The 13,029-nt window shown below is 43.5% G+C and overlaps 1 long non-coding RNA gene across 3 annotated transcripts; it reads left to right on the top strand.

Moving 5' to 3' along the window:
• Window positions 1-1,277: 1,277 nt before the first annotated feature.
• On the top strand, window positions 1,278-9,860 carry LOC112546477 (uncharacterized). Of its 3 annotated transcripts, none has more exons than XR_003090176.2 (3): window positions 1,278-1,417; window positions 5,566-5,663; window positions 9,615-9,860. It is a non-coding gene; the product is annotated as an uncharacterized LOC112546477 (long non-coding RNA). The 3 variants fall into 3 exon arrangements; XR_012905482.1 differs by having other exon boundaries at window positions 1,280-1,417; window positions 5,571-5,663; XR_012905481.1 differs by lacking the exon at window positions 1,278-1,417 and adding an exon at window positions 3,867-4,046.
• The last annotated feature ends 3,169 nt before the right edge of the window (window positions 9,861-13,029 follow it).

Below are 13,029 nucleotides of genomic sequence, written 5' to 3'. Positions count from 1 at the left end.
CGTCAGTTCTTTGGAAATCCCATCCTGTGCTCCCTAAACTGCCCCAGTGCTTTGGGAAAATCCCAGCTTAAGTAGACAGAGACTTGTGCGGACTTCTTCACTAGGTGATTTTTCCCCCCTCGTTCCTGCTTCATTTTTGCGATGTAATTTTATCCATTTCACCTTCAAAGTAAACCAGTCATGCCACTTTACTCTGTAATTTTTAATATACATGCTCTCCTGTGTCCCATTAAAATCATCATTTTCTAGTACCTCACCCACATGCAGTCATGTGAAAACAGACGTTTGAAAATGCAGCACATAAGGGCTTGATTCTGGTCTCACATCAGATTTACTCTGTGGAAATTAAATCTACAGACTTCAGTGAAGTGTTACTCCAGATGCACATTGGGGAAAGAGCAAAATAAGGCCAGTTATATTAGGATTATCAAAATGCTTCTCACTGAATTCCTAACACCAGAAATGTTTTAGACTATTAAATCCAACAGCAAATTATAAACAATTTATTGCATCACATTCAAGTTGAAAAGACAGCAAGTGTTGATGGACAGCTTCTTATCTTTAACCGATAGTTTGTTATTAAGGGCTCCCTTTCTTGATTGCTGAATTAGTACCAAGCTAGTAAAAAATGAACACTAAAACAGAGTCTCCCCTTTAAAGCATTAAATATGATAGCAGTTGAAATTAAGCACTGTTCTCTTGAAAGGTTTAGACTCTTTATGGCAGACTATTAAGCCATGTCCCTGATCTTCTGCCATTGCAGAAGTTTGCCTCAGAATTAAGATGTTGCTGCAAAATTCACTAAGTTGCATTTTAAAGGTCAGCGTCTTGGCTGGGTAAATTGGCAAAGCCCTGCTGTGTTGATGGGGGTGAGGCTGGCCCCATCAAGTCCTCCTTGCTCTTCAGTTGCTCGCTTGTGTGTGAAAGCAAGCAGATATAGAACCAGAATCAGATCCCCCGCTGGTGTAAACCAGCCTCATTCCATTTTTGTATTTGCTTGATGTGTGGGATAAAAAAAACCCCTCACACTGATTTTAATACAGGGGCTTCAGACTCACTAGATACAAAGGTCCCACCCCTTCCCTGGTGCAAGAATTCTGTTAACACCTGTGTATTCCGGGAGGTATTGTGCTCACAACAATACATTGATGTTCGTGTGTTCTGTACTTCCACCACTGACCAATCACACAAGGAAAGGGGAAGCCTCAACATTCCATTACCTCAGCTCCCCCAGGGTCCATGGAATTTCTGGGCATGCAGCCAGTCAAGGAAACATTTACAGCCCTCATGCCCCATCATGGATTGCAAGCTGGAACGCCGCCTCAGATATTACTGGTGAAAAGTTATCAGGATGGGAACATGCACTCTGAGCCTTTATTTCCTTGTACAACCTGAATTTGGACCCTGCTGACTCAAGGTGGTAAGATGGCCACTGGCTAGAGATTCCATAATTCTTGCTTCTAGAAGGCTAGGGGCCTCAGATCAGAAGAGTGAAGACCCCAGTGATATTGTGTATCCAATGTGAGATGAGTTAGAGCTGACCTGGTCTCAGCACCTACTGAAAATGAGGTCTAAAGTGTCAAGTTCAGCACCCAAAAAGTAAAGCACCTAAAATCACTAGTTGCTTGAAAACAGAGGCCCCAGACTCTTAAAGAATACAGCCATTCCAGTAAAAGGGGTAGAAACATCTCTTGGGGCTATTTGGTCTTCAGAGTAAAAGCAGCATTTGCTTATTAATCTTCTCAACAGCACTTTAATAAAACAGGCAACAGATAAGCATCAAACAGCAATCAATTCTCATGAGTAACCTGTGCGCGATTGACATGCACCAAAAATGTCTATTTTGCTTCTATCCCCACTACACTCCCAAAAAGCCAATGTGATTAACTGAACAGTCATGGTCGTCTGAAAAAGTGGGCTGTGCATCTACCATCCATGTGTTTTGTTAGTCTATAAAGTGCTACCAGACCATTTGTTTTTTTGAACAGTCATGGAGTGTTCAAAAGAACATACAGATACCACGTCCCTGCTATTTGGTAATTGCTTTTTCTGGCATATATCTATGGACAACTAGCAGAATGGGAATTAAACCAAATGCTGCTTGCTCTCATTTAGGTAAAGAATGTAGTTCTTCTCTTTTGACATACTACAAACTAGTAGTCAATGCACTCTTATTCGAATGAAGCCAAAATTATGAGAATCATTTAAACATGGAATGGGTAAAAAGAGAAGGCATCTTATCAAGATTTGTACAGCCAAAAACCCTAAAAAAGCTATGTAGTGGTCTCCATTAAAAAGTCATCCTTTGGCAACTTTAGCACACAGCAGTCCTGGAGAGAACATGGCTGTTTTACTATCCTTAGAGCTAGAAAGAACAGCTGTACCTCATTTTTCTGTGTGCTATAATGACGACTTCAGAAGCAAGCACTGTATTAGTGTACACACTGATGTTGCAAAATAAACACACACATCCTGAGATAGCATCTTTATGAAGATGGCAAGCCCTTTCCAACAGGGTTGTATCTTTCATTCCAAGAAAAAAAAATGCATTCACTGCATGCTTCAGCTGAGCAGTTCGTTATAGTAATTGGCCAGTGAAGGCTCTAATGGCCTCAAATCAAAGAGGTTTTTCATATATGTTTCTTGTGCAATCGGTAGTGTCTAGGGCTGTCAATGAAACATGTTTTGTATGCACTACAGTCCATTATTGAATCACAGAAAAGGTAAAGCACAGATCAGCTCAGTGAAAGCCGTACAGCACGAATAACATGTGGCCAGCCATGTCCCTTAGTCCTAATGTAGAGGAATTGTTTAAGCTGGGCAATTCCTTCTCCAACACCTCTCTCCTCAGATAGCCAGCCAGGTTCAGTACTTGGGGTGTTAGTAACCTGGGCAATTGTCCATGTGGAAATAGATTAGAATTATCAGCTCTTGGCTGAAAGACTAATGCACGAGCACCAGAAGGTAACAATGTCCAGTCATTAGTGATTTGGCCTGGGATTTGAACCAATCACCTAAATACAAGTGTTCTGAACCTATTACCAGTTCCACCAAATGAAACTTACCATGGAGGAGAAACGGTTTTCTACATGCAATATAAATGATAGAGACATGAAAATAAAAGACAGAAAAAAGGAATGGTCAGATTACTGAATTTATCTTCTGGCCGTGCACCGTCCCTATAGAGCAGGAATACTTGTAGCATTCCCTCTCCATTAAGACGCCTGTTTCACTTGATTTCCCAATGGCTGAATTCTTGACTGATCTAATAATCAACATGCACTTGTCACTGAAGCCATGTCTACACTAGGAAATTACATCAGAATAACTAAATTCGACTTAACTCCTGATTCTACAAAAATCAAAATAGCATGTCCCCGCTATGGGGAATCCTCAAAACTAGTCCAATACAGTCTCCGTTAATGTGAATGCGCTACCTTGACTTACAGCCCCAGGAAGCACTGGGGAGTAATTAGTTGGAATTACTCTGGGGAGTTATTTTGAAATAGCGGCACTGGAGCATCCACACTCACACGATTTCAAAATAACTATTTCGAATTTAGCGTTATTCCTGGAGGAAAGCAGGAATACAGATTTCAAAAGAAGTGGTCTGTGGTCTTGGTTGTGTGGACGCTCCCTCTCACGAATTCGACCCAAGAGGAGTTATTTTGAAATAACGCCCATAACTGAGGAAGATGGACGTCCTCTAGAATCTCCTTCCACGTGATCACCCCCAATACCACTGCAATGCCTCTTAGCAAATGATTCAGTTCTCCTCATCTTTGACCTCACCCTGGTGATCTCTACCCCAAAACACTTCCATGGTTACTTCCTTGGACAGCTGAATGAACATCAACGTTTATAGGCTGGGAAGAGAGGAAAAATCAACAGAACACATGGAGAGAAAGCTGCACAAAGGGAGCCTTAAAGATGTATTCTCCTTTATCCACCTCCCACAGGATCTTCCAAGGGAAAGGGGCAATTCTGCTCATTTGCTGGCTTAGTTTGACAATGGTCACATTTTCCAACGACACTCATGAAAACGTGTAAGTGTCTACAGATTTCTTCACTGGAACACATGCATTTGGCAAGAGGCGTCACATTTAATCTGAGCCAGTGTCATTTAAAACCTCTCTCAAGCAAATTCTTTTAAAAATTTTTACCACCTCAGCCCTCCTGGTTATTGGAAGCTATGTAGGAGGAAGAAAGGAGGTGGTGCGGGGAAGGTATATGACAAGCATCTAAGATGACTCGCCAGTACATTTTTGTCATTATTGAGCTTCAGGGCAGTTATTGATATAAATGCTTTTATAAAGCTCTGAAAGAGGCCAGCTGTACCATCTTGTAAAGCAATATGATCTGTGCTAAAATGACTCATCTATGCTACACAGGAGGGTGAAGTGCTGTATATAAAAACAGCAAATAGGAGTTTACGGAAAGGATTTATATTAAGCCTCCAACACAGAATAGTGTTTAAGCACATGTTTAAGTGTTTTGTTGGGTAGGGATAAACTACTGAATCAGGGCTTAAAATACCAGTAAGCTTTTTGGCACATTATGCAGCTGGGTCTTTTCCCAATTCTAGTCATTTCAATTCTTCATTAGAAATGCAGATACATGTAATTAGCGCTGATGTTAGCCATTCAAATCCTTAGACTTGTATATCTGCTCTGCCTTGCAGTTTCACGTATGAAGAAAAAAATGTTTATAAAGGAGTGCAAGAAAAAAGGAGGCCCAGTGGTTAGAGCAGTACCTCTAGGATTTGGGACTCCAAGGGGGTCACCTTTGTGTGTGACCTGGGAGGGAAGTCATGTAGTCTCGCTAAAATGGGGATAGCGGCAAAGTAACGGCGCAGCTCTTACCTCACAAAGGTGAGATAAGAATAAATCCACTCAAGATGGTGGTAATGGGAGGCACACAGGTACTATAGATGCCCCTGAGCTGAGCCATAACTCAAGCCAGGAGCAAGCGGGGCTGCTACCCAGACTGCAGAAAAATGACAAAAAAACCCACTGGGAATGCAGATGTGTTCACTTGCTCTGGCATTTAAAAAAAAATCGAATTAAAACTCTGCTCAGGAGATTCATATATTGTCTGAATGTGGAGAACCCATTAGCACCCTGCTAAAGTTGTACAAAGATCTGGAAGAAAATCCCCCACAAAACACAAATCTTTTGTGTTACTGGGCTCTTCAATAAGGAGCTTGCTAGCAAAAGGTTTCACAGCAATGTTCTGAGCTGTGTCGATCGATGGGAATGCATGGGATGCTAAAAAGCAATGCCACTTAAATAGCAGGGAGCCAACTGCACTTGGGAGGACGGATTGCACACGCTACGTTGCCGTACTCAGCCTTACCTGGGGAGAGCCTGTACATTTATACAGAGCTCAGAGGGTGAACGGGCAAAATGCATGTCATCACTAGATGTGGCTGTTTTATCGACCCTGTTCAATTATATGGTTCCCCCGAAATCTTGCCCTTCTTGTCGCATGGTGTGTCCAAGAATTTCAGGTTTAAGCTTCATAACTGTGTGTTTGATCCTTCATAACTGTGTGTTTGATCCCCAGTACAGCCCATGCTCAACTTTAAACACAGGGATGGCTCCCAGGTCCCGAGTACCCTGCAGGCGCAGGAAAGTGAACATCCAGGTCACTCTACGAATGCGGTAAGTCAACAATGGGAGTTAATCCCTACCAAGTTATTAGGAAAGGCGACACCCTTCATCCCAAAAAAGGAGACTTGCTCATTCTTACCTTGAGGCAACATTGTCCCAAAGCTTTTCTCTGGGAGCAGGAGAGGCTGTAGTGTTTGTAGCTCCATTGTGTGTCAGGTGAAGGAGCTAGTGTGAGTGCTTCTTCTACTATTTGAATGCACCACCCGGTGGTAGGAATTCACAGCATCCCACAAGGAGTAGAAAACAGCTAACCACTGGTAGGCTGGTTTAAATTCTGGCTTCTCAGTGGTGGCAGGGGAAGCCTCTGGATCAATGTCTCTTTGGTATCAGCCTTTGGTACCAAAGCTGCTATCTACACAAAATCTTATTCTCTACTAGCTTAAGCCGTCATATGCCCTGGTGCAAGGTGCTTATGACAGAAAATCTGCAACTGGGTCCGGGCTGAATTGACAGATTACAGTTGAAATGCCGCTGATAGGGAACAGGGTACCAGCGGGGTTGGAGAGTCACAAAAGGCATGTTGGGAGGGTTTACTAGATAGTGGAAGGACGCCCGTAGACGCTCCTGTGTCCGTAGAATGCCCTTGAGATCTCCAGTGGGAATTATAACTGCTCATCTTATGGTCAGTAGCAAGAGGATTTCCAGCCCTCCAAAAATCCTCTCTGTATGGGCACTTACATGGCCCCTCACTGCAATATTTGTGCACCCCACAAGCATATTAAGAAGGGCCATACTGGGTCAGACCAATGGTCATTCTAGCCCAATGTCCTGTCTTCCGATAGTGGCCAATGCCAGATGCCCCGGAGGGAGTGAACAGAACAGGGAATCATCAAGCAATCCCTCTCCCGTCACCCATACCCAGCCTTTGACAGGCTAGGGACACCATTCCTACCTATCCTGGCTAATAGCCATTGATAGACCTAACCTCCATCAATTTATCTAGTTCTCTCTCGAACCTTGTTAAAGTCCTGATCTTCACAATCTCCTCTGGCAAGGAGTTCCACAGGCAGACCGTGCGCAGTGTGAAGAAAAACTTCCTTTTGTTTGTTTTAAATCTGCTACCTATTGATTTCATTTGGTGATCCCTAGTTCTTATGTTATGGGAAACAAGCAAATAACTTTTCCTTTTCACTTTTTCCACGCCAGTCAGGATTTTATAGAACTCTATCATATCCCCCATTGGTCTCCTCTTTTCTAAGTTGAAAAGTCCAAATCCTTTTAATTTCTCTTCATATGGGACCCTAATCATGTTTGTTGCCCTTTTCTGTCCTTTTCTAGTGCCAATATTTTTTTTTTGAGATGTGGCGAGCACAGCTGTACGCGCTATTCATGATGTGGGCATACCATGGTTTCAGAGAGAGACAATAAGATACTCTGTCTTATTCTCTATCCCTTTTTTTAATGATTCCTAACGTTGTTTAATTTTTTCGACTGCTGCTGTGCATTGAGTGGAAGTTTTCAGAAAACTCTCCACAAGGACTCCAAGATCTCTCTCGAGTGGTTACAGCTAAATTAGTTCCCATCCTATTGTATGTATAGTTGGGATTATTTTCTCCAATGTGCATTATTTTACATTTGTCATTTTGTTGCCCAATCACTGAGTTTTGTGAGAACTTCTTTTTACCTCTTCAGTCTGCTTTGTTCTTAACTATCTTAAGTAGGTTGGTATCATCTGCAAATTTTGCCACCTCCCTGTTTACCCCTTTCTCCAGATCATGTAAATAAGTTGAATAGGATTGGTCACAGTATGGGACCTTGGGGGGACACCACTAAAACTGAACATTTATTCCTACCCTTCATTCCCTGTCTTTTAACAAGTTATCATTCCATGAAAGGACCTCCCCTCTTATCCCAGGACCACTTACTTTACTTAAGAGCCTTTGGTGACGGACCATATCAAAGGCATTCTGGAAATCTAAGATTTCTATACACTATATCCACTAGATCCCTCTTGTCCACATGTTTGTTGACACCCTCAAAGAACCCTACTAGATTAGTAAGGCATGATTTTTCCTTAGTAGAAACAGTGTTGAACTTTCCCCAACAAATAATGTTAATCAATGGCTACATTGGCATGATTTTGCGCAAAAGCAGCCACTTTTGTGCAAAAACATGCTGCCTGTCTACACTGGCGAAGAGTTCTTGCGCAAGAACGCTGACATTCTAATGTGTGAAATCAGTGCTTCTTGCGCAAGAACTATGATGCTCCCACTCAGGAAAAAGTCCTCTTGCGCAACTGTTCTTGCACAAGAGGCCAGAGTAGACAGGCAACATGAATTTCTTGTGCAAAAAAGCAAGATGGCTAAAACGGCCATCGGCGCCTTCTTGGGCAAGAGAGCATCTACACTGGCATAGATGCTTTTGCGCAAAAGCACATCTCTTGCGCAAATGCACATGCCAGTGTAGATACTCTCTTGCGCAAGTACTTTAGCGCAAAAATTCTTGCGTTAAAAGTATTTGCGCAAAATCTTGCCAGTGTAGACGTAGCCAGTAGTGTCTGACAATTTTATTCTTTACTATAGTTTCAACTGATTTGCCCAGTACCGACATTAGACTTACCAGTCTGTAACTGCCGGGATCACCTCTAGAAAATATTGGTGTCACATTAGCTATCTTCCAGTCATTAGAGGTACAGAAGCGGATTTAAAGGTTAGGTTACAAACCCTAGTTCATATAGTTTCACAATTTCCCACGTGAGTGCTTTCAGAACTGCTGGGTGAATGCCATCTTGGTTGCTGTTCAGTTTATCTATTTGTTCCAAAACCTCCTCTAATGACACTTCAATCTGAGACAATTCCTGAGATTTGTCACCTAAAAGGAACGGCTCAGGTTTGGGAATCTCCCCAATATCGTCAGCCGTGAAGAATTAAGCAAAGTGTTCATTTAGCTTCTCTGTAATGACTTTATCATCTTTGAGTGCTCCTTTAGCATCTCGATCGGTCAAGGGCCGTCTGGGTTGTTTAGCCGGCTTCCTGCTCCTGATGTACTTAAACATTTTGCTATTACTTTTTGAGGTTTTGGCTAACTGTTCTTCAAAACTACTTTTTGGCTTTTCTCATTATATTGACACTAGCGATACTAATGGACACTAGCGACACATCTCCAAGATAGGGATGTTTATCTGAACTTTATGAATGCAAAACAGAGACGCACAAAGAAAGCGACTTGCCCGATATCAGACAGGAAGTAAGCATCAGAGTCCTGATTCAAACTCAGGCCTCCTTTGACCAAGTGTCTTAAGCATACGGTGAGACTTTCCCTTTGACCACAGCAAGGTTAGCTGCTGCGGGGTACTCGACACCTGAACTTCCATGTACCAAAAGCAACACCCAGGTGGTTCCCAGATCGTAACAAACTTTGAGACTTTCCTGGCAGCACATGGTATATTTTGATAGATAAAATGGGTGATGTGTGAACCTCTGAGTCTGTCAAAGCAGCAGAGATGAAATCACTTTGGCGATTGGACATTACCTTATTCAAATATGACCATTTAGATCACTGTTGCAAACATTGTTATACATTTGCAACAAATCTTGTACAGCGTGGGCCAAGTGAGGTGGTCTATGAAACGCTTATGATTTGCTGGTTAAGATGATGCTGTGTATGCATTTATCACTTTTGTGTTTGAAGGTGTGAGCTTTGGCTATGTGCTTGTAATTTATTTCAGCATCCTTGATTTTGAGTAGCACTCGTGAAACATTTGAGCTGTGTATTATGTGGAAGGGTTGTTCAAGTTGAATAAAATGGGCCTTGGAAGGGACAATCGAAGTCTGATAAGCCTTCTTTTGTACATTCAGACTTGTATGGGGGCAAAGGCTTCTACCTGTAAAGAGCAGAGTCATGCATGGACATGTGTTGTGCCCATGTGACTCCAAACTCTAACTTGAGGCTGTAATTTAAAATTTCCACACTAAGCACAATGGGTTTCCTTCCACATGGCAGAGGATATAAGAGGCCCTGGAAACCCCTCCATTTTGTCTTCAATCCCGCTTCCTACTTCTGAAGGAACTTTGCTACAAACTAAAGCTCTTTAAGGACTCAATGGCTCATCCAAGCGGAGGATGGACTCCTGAGACTTGACTTAAGCCAGCAGTTAAGTCCATCACCGCGGCAAACCTGAAGCAAGTACTTGGCAATTGCTGTATGTATTTGATTCCTTTAGCCAATTCTATTTCCTTCCTTCCTTGAATAAACTTTTAGATACGAAAGGATTGGCAACAGGGTGACTTTTGGATAAGATCTGAGTTATAAATTGGCCTGAGCGTGTGGCTGATCCGTTGGGATCAGAGCCACCTTTTATTTGCCGAGAATGGTTTTCGTAATCACTCATCCCTCTGAAGAGTGCTATTGCAGGGGAACTGAAGTGTCTAGGAAATTGCTTGTAGGATTTCTTGCCAGGCCGAGTGGTGAAACAGAAGAAGTTCTCTTTTGGGCTGGCTTGGGGTACCTTGGAAGTGAAGGATCCCCAGTCTTGAACTGAGGCAGCCTTGTCTCCAATTTGCCCCGAATTATTACTGACAGTAGTGCACCACCAGATCACCCATTGTTACAGCAATGTTTGTAAATTTCCTGACGTTTCAATTTTTTGCGTGCTACATTTTACCATAGCACGTATAAATACTAAGCTCTCCTTGTTATTACATTTATGGGTCTGCTGCTGGGATAGGGACAAGGAGTTCTAGTAAAGGGATAGGGTCCTAGCTTTTGGATCATGATCCAAAGGGCATGATTCTGATTTCATACTGTTTTTGTACAGAAGCTTCAGGGGGTAGCCAAGTTAGTCTGTACAGGATAAATTACAAAACAACAACAAATGGTCTGGTAGCACTTTGTAGATTAACAGTTGTCTCTGATTAAATCACTCTTGACTTTCAGTGGTGTAACTCAGAGGAGACTCAGTCCTAGGAACTGCAAACTTCTTTTGGGCCATTCATTTGCAAACAGATCACAATTAGAACTCAAATGTTTGGAAAGAATTGCAATTCCACTATTGCCCCAAAGCGTCTCCAAAAGTAACCAGATTTACTATTCCCGTGTAAGGCCACATGCACAGGGATAAGTTAACTAGACATCCCTTAGCCAGGCAATGTAGTTTATCCGTTCCAATTGCAAAAGTGATAAATATAACAGGAAAGTGGAACAGAGGTTGCAGCTTCATAAATACAATTTTGCTCCTGAAGCTAAATGCATTAAACCCCATCAGATATGGTATTGTATGTGTGTCTGTGTATTTGGGTGCGTGTGTTTCAAAAGGTTCAAGGAGGAGGATAGTCAATATACTAAAAAGTACACATTTAAAGGGAGAGTATCAGAGGGTAACATTATTTAATAAATATTTTAATGATCAGGGGAGGTTACTTGCCTATAATTAGAAGTTCTGTGGGATGTATGGTACCATTCAGTTGCTGGCAAATCTCCTCCTCTTCTTCTGGCGATGGGGCCCTCTGTGTATTCCACACGGGGCTCACAAGCAGCGTGGCTGTGGGTGCAAGGATGCCAGTGAAAGTGAAGTTTGGCTTGACCTGTGGTGGCCTGTGTAATGGCCATGCATGCAATAGGGTAATGTATTGCCAACATGTTCATGAAGCACCAGGTTGCCACCCAGGATAGGTCTTGTCAGGACATGCCTGCTAGCAAAGCCAGATATCCATTTGGAGATGCATTGGGGTGAACGGCCTTAATCCTTGGGGCATTCAGCCATGGCCACAAATAGTTCTGGGGACGTGTAAAAGGGCCAAAGCCCTGCGTAGGTAGAAGGTCAGCATGCAATAGACTTGATGTCCATCTCAGTGGGGGAAGCATGCGGTTTCGGGTGGAAGACTGGCAGGTGGGTGCTCTGATACCGACGGAATTCCAACACCACCTTTGAGGGGAGGGAAGCTGTAGCCGAGGCACAAGGATATGTTGTTCCTTCAGAACATCAGGGGAGAGGTGCTGCCAGCATGGCCGTGAGTTCACTGACCCATCTGGCTGAAGTAATGGCCACCAAGAAAGTCAATTGAGAGGTGAGAGAGCGAGCACTTGGCCAGGGGTTCGAAGAACGGTGTCACAAGAGCAGAGAGAATGAGATTAAGGTCCTGCAGGGAGGTGGACTAGGGTAGTAGTGGAAAGCTGTTGAGCAAACCCTTCGTGAGGTAGATAATAGCGTCGGGGTGCACGTCCTCATTCTGGTGATGCTCATCCATCAGAGAGCGCGAGAGGGGAATAAGTGCCTCCTTTGGTGATGAGGATGCAGACATGGTGACCAGCGGACCCAGCAAACTGCTTTGAGGTCTGCCCCTTCCTTATAAACCAACAGCAAAGGTGGGTGAAAGCGGGACAGTCAATAGGAAGCCTGAGGCGGTGCCTGGCACTTGCGATAGGGGTCGCAGGTTCCCCAGCAGGGCCTGAAAGAAGCGTCACTCACATGTGGGGAGCTCCTGGGTAGCAGGGCCAAGCCTCCACTTTGAAATCAGACACTCACACAAAGCCGGGTGTGGCAAAGTCGGGGGGTGGGGGGTTCTGTCAGTGCCAGACGACTGTGGTGTTGCAACAGGTCAGGCCTCTCCTGAAGTGCAAAAGAGGTTCAGCCTCTGGAATAGGAATGTCATTGGTGGGTGGAGGGGGGGGAAGAGAGGCATGGATATTGCAGGTAGAGTAGTCCTGTTGCAATCAATGGTAATAAAATTAAGCATATGGATCAGTGTGGGGGGGGGGGATGCGGAGAAATAGCCTATAACATTTGGATCGCAGGTTACTTCGGTTACACAGCACAAGAAATTTTGCAGAAGAAAATTACACTTGCACATCTTGATAATAAAATTAAAGTTTGTTCATGATGCACATAGCTAAGGGGGAGAGTTGGAGATGCACATTCAACCTTAACTTGCCCATTTCCTCATCGGTGCGCCTAATGGTGCAGTTTGAACATTGCGTTCACACAGAGTAGCTTTGCAGAGTTTGGGACATTTCATTTTTCGGAGCCAGGTTCTCTTCTTTTCAACAAACTTGGGGGAGGAGGGGAATGAAAACAAAAAGATTCCAAGCCACAGCTAGTTCTGCAACATCCACACTGCTATTTCTAATGTGCCCTCTCAAGCTGAGCTAGTCAGAGTCTGCTTGCTCTTGATTGGAAGCATGCCTCCCAGCTCCAGTGTAGACATACCTCATTAGGCACCTCAGTGGCACCCTGGCTTCATAAAAGTCAGCGGCAAAGTTCCCATTGACTTCCATGTGGCCACAGTGTCACTCCACGTCTCAGAGATTCTTCTGCTAGAGTTGCTTACTTTCAGATAGGAATTTTGAGGTGTTCTGTAAAGTCTATGCAGGGGGAGGGGAGAGGTGTTTGAGAAATGGACCAACTCCCTTTTTTGGTTTC

Source organism: Pelodiscus sinensis, chromosome 7 (assembly GCF_049634645.1).
Source record: "Pelodiscus sinensis isolate JC-2024 chromosome 7, ASM4963464v1, whole genome shotgun sequence".
Taxonomy (NCBI): Eukaryota; Metazoa; Chordata; order Testudines; family Trionychidae; genus Pelodiscus; species Pelodiscus sinensis.
This window is presented reverse-complemented; position numbering and strand designations above follow the sequence as displayed.